Here is a 4,272-nt window from a genome sequence, read left to right on the forward strand (position 1 = left end):
AGCCATCTTTCAGTCTCTATCTTCCAGTTTCTCTCTGCTCAGTTTGTCTTTCTCTCTCCACCTCCTCAACTCTTTCACTATTCTGTACTACATGGCTAAAAAGAACGCGGCTGGATTGGGGAGCAAATACAAATGCATATCATAAATGCAGAGACCATGGGTAGGAAAACCCATCCATTTTGCTGGACTCCATATATACATAACAGCAAATTTTCATTTTTTGTGTGAAAATTTGAATGTAGCCTTGAGGTTTTGTTTCCTTTCACTTCTTTGGTTTCTGCCTGTTTGGGTTTCTGTCACTATATTCATTTATCTCAGTGACAAGTGACATTTCTTCTTCATTATAATAATCCAAGCCCTTGGAACCTTCTCCTCCATCTTGTAGTCTTTGGAGTTTTTTTTGTTTTTTTTTTTTTTTATTCTTGTGGTTGCTTGGTTTGGTTTGGTTTGGTTTGGTAGGATTGGGGTGTGAACTCAGGTTTTGCATTCACAAAGCAGGCTCTTTACTGTTTGAGCCACACCACCAGCCTATTTTGCTCTGGTTATTTTGGAGATGGGTCTCATGAACTATTTGCCCTGGCTGGCCTAGATCCTCAATCCTCCTGATCTCAGCCTCTGAAGTAGCTAGGATTACAGGCGTGAGCCACCAGCACCCTGCTCCCCTCTTTGGAGTTTGCCTTGGGTGAGCAAAGGCTTCTTGGAAGTAGAGATGGTTGGATAGCCACTTTTGCACACAGGAAACTTGAAAGATATTTGAAACTTGACAGAAATACAGGGACCTCTGGGGACATAAGAAGGACTTTGGGGTCCCTCAAACAGAAATATGCCCTTAATTCATTTAAGAGATGGAGGCCTCTTCTGAGCAAGATGGAGACAAGGATATGGTGGCTCTGTAATCCTAGTCACATCTCCGTGCCCACTAAGAGCCAGCAGAATCATGCCCAGTGAAGCAGAGAAAGAGGAACCCAACTCAGGAGGGCAAGTCCTAGGAATGATAAAGAGAAAAAGTAATAAAAGCTATAAAGGCTTCAGCTTCTCAACCTGGGATCTGGCATAAAGTCTGAGCAAGAGAAGGATGGAATATGAAAAGGAAGGCAGTAATGTGACTCCTTAGAGACTAGAGGCACCCCACAGAGCTCTCCCTGTAGAGACAGGGACTGAATGCCACTTGGAGGGAAGCGAAGGGGCTCCCAGTTCAGTCCCAGTGGGAGAAAGAAGGGTCTAGGGTTGGACCTTGTCCATGGGAATTGTGCTTATGTGTTGATTGAAATGAATGAAGCCATCAAAAGCCATTGTTTGGGGTCCCATGACCATTTGCTAGTTGGTGGACTAGGGAAAAGGGTTTGATAACACAGGATGAGTTCTGGATTAAGACATGGCCTCAGTCTCTAGGACCACGGTAGGTGCGGAGGCCTGAGTCCCTACGCTGCCCCAAGGGGAGTAAACCTGATGGCTCATCCCTCAGTGCCTCCAAATAAACAGATCGCTCCAGATCTGGATTCTTTGTGTCTCCTCTCAGTGTGAGTTTGTGACTCTCTATCTCTGGCTTCCCCAATCCTTGCATGCCGCAGCTCTCTCTACCTCTCTGTCTTTGCTTCACAGCTTTTTGGGCTTCATCTGTCTCTGTTTTTCAGGTCTCTATCTCTCCATAATGCCCTTCCCCACTCCTTCCAGAATAACATTCCATAAAATGAGATAAAACCCTACCACCGCCTGCCCATAGGTTTTTTTTTCCCTGTCCTACTCCTCACAGCCCCCTCCTCTAAGGCTACAACCCCCTCTTATAATGTTAGATAATTGCTGGTGTGCAGCTCCGAGGAGCCAGAGCTGATACCAGAGAAAGAGAAAGGGGGAGAGAAATAAATAATAATCTGTCTCCATTCAGTGTATATAGGTTACCTGATTTGCATATATGCTAATAATGCTATAATTACCCTGCTGTTCTGGCCTATGATCAAGTTCTATAAATACATAGGGATAGTAGAGAAAGGCCTAGCAACACCACCCCCAAAATTATCAAGCATATGTATGTATACGTGTGTGCATTTATGTGTACTCAAGTCTATGAACCTCTCTTTGTTATCACATACTCCCTTATGGAGCCCAGCTCTTTTGGTTTTAGCTGTCCCTTCTGTGTTTTGAGGCAATTCCAAGGAAGGAGGAATGAGAAAACATGCTAGGTTATATTTCATTCTTATTATTAATTGCATTACAAATGTTATAGCTGTTTTTTTTAGGAAAATCAAAGACTTTCTAAAATTGTTGAATGTTATTATCACCTGAATTATTTCCACCTTTCTCAGGTCCAGCTTTTGGAAGAGATAGGAAGAGGAAGCCCCCATATATTTGGCCTGTTGATGTCAGGGAGAGGAAGTAGACTAGTCTTGCCCAAAACTGCCCCCATGCCTTATTTTCCTCATTCCCGAGGAAGCAGGGGCAAGATGCACGATGCATGGGGGTGTGCAGATTTTTGGGTGATGGTAGCAGAAGTGGGGAGGAGGCTTGGAGGAACATAAAAGACGGCAATCCACAGCTGTCTGCTTTTAATTATAATTATCCCCTTTCGCTTCCTTTCTGGCTAATGAGGGGGGAATTTAAATTTTCCCCCTTTTCTCCTCCTCCCTCCTTTCCCTGGAATTGAGGGGTGGGGTGAGTTCAGGGTCCTCCTCCCCTTCCTCCCCATCCCCTGGTTACTGGGAGAAAGGCAGACTCCAGAGGGTGGTGACAGTATGAAGAGATTTATAGGAACAAAAGAAGGACAGGTTTGGATTGCTGGACACGTCCCAGAGTTGGAGAGACCCCCCCATTCCACTGGCATCCCCTCCCATCAACCCCCCAGCTCCCTAGACAAGGAACTCAATGTCCTCCAGCCGGTGAGAAAGGAGCTAAGGGAGCCCTGGTCTAGAGGGAAGGGGGAGGAAGGGGTGGGGAGTTGAGGGGGTGCAAAATTAGTCTCAAAGGATCTTTATTTCTGAGCTAGTGAAGCAGATGTAATCAAGGGGAGAGGAAAATAATCATAATGGGAGGAATGGGGGAGGGGGAAGCTGGGCTGGAATGGGGGGACTGGGCCAGGACTGGACTGAGAAGTGGGGGGGGCAGGGAACTTTGAGTGGGAAAGTTTATTGCCTTATCCCACCCTCTACAGTCTCCCTATTTTGAGATGGGGAAAGAAGGACCAGGTCTGTAGACTCTGACCTCAGCCCTCAGAATCCCTCATTTGGAGCTTAGGGATGCCAGGGCCAGAAGGTGGCTGGGAAAGCACCCGGGAGAAGAGAGCCCCCTCCCACCCCCAGTTGAGGGAGGTAGTGAGGAGAGGGGAGACTGAAAGCAGTGGGGGAGGGTGAGAGAGGGGAGCCGGGAGAGACTCAAGTGGCCTCCAGGTCTGTGGGACAAAAGTTGGAGGGAGATTTGTGTATGAGAGAAAAGGGAGGGGGTCATGGGGGGGGGCTTTGACAATGAACTTGAGACAAACTTCATTAGCATGCAGGCCTGCTGTCTGTCACGTTGAGCTTAGACCAAGTTCCCATGCAGGCCAGGAAGAGTGGGAGGGAGAAAAAGGGAGGGGCCTGAGGGTGAGGTGAAAGAGAGAAAAGAGCCCTGACTATTGTACCATTCTGGGCCCCAGCTTCCACTAAATATCAGGACCCCAGCCCTGGAAACCAACCCCCAAATCTCTCTCCCTCCTTTAAGAACAAGATAATTTATCTCTCACTTTGAGTCTGTAGTCCCACCCCTCCTCTCTGTCTAGACTTGGAAGTGCTGGCCATCCCCTCCATCCCTCCTCCCCTCCCCCCTCCCCCAGTCCAGCTCCGAGCCTTCATCTTCCGATTGTCACTTTCTCCTTCACAACCAAGTCTAGGTTAGTTCACCTGACAGGGCTAGGTGACTGAGAGGAGGTTTGGGAAGGGGAGACGGCATGCCCCAACCTTCAAATGGGAAATGGTGTCTTCTGTCTATGACCCTTTATCAACTCCCTTCCCACCCTACACATGCATATCTTCCAATCACCACCTCAAGTTTAAAAGTGAATTAAAACTCAAGGAGCCTAAGGACAAAAGTACTTCTGTCATATCCTTTCTCTTGCTTCCTTTGGGGACAAGGGTGACCTGGAGGAACAATAGTGTCCTCTCTCTTCCTCAGGTTAGCAAAGGGACTAGAAGAAGTGGGAATAGAGAGGGAAGATGACAAAGACCCCTTCCCACCCAGGCATGAGAAGAAAGAAGGAGGGGCCTCATTGGAATGGGCTGTTATTTTGGTGGTGGTGGTGTCTCC

The sequence above is a fragment of the Castor canadensis genome, chromosome 11 (assembly GCF_047511655.1).
Source record: "Castor canadensis chromosome 11, mCasCan1.hap1v2, whole genome shotgun sequence".
Lineage (NCBI taxonomy): Eukaryota > Metazoa > Chordata > Mammalia > Rodentia > Castoridae > Castor > Castor canadensis.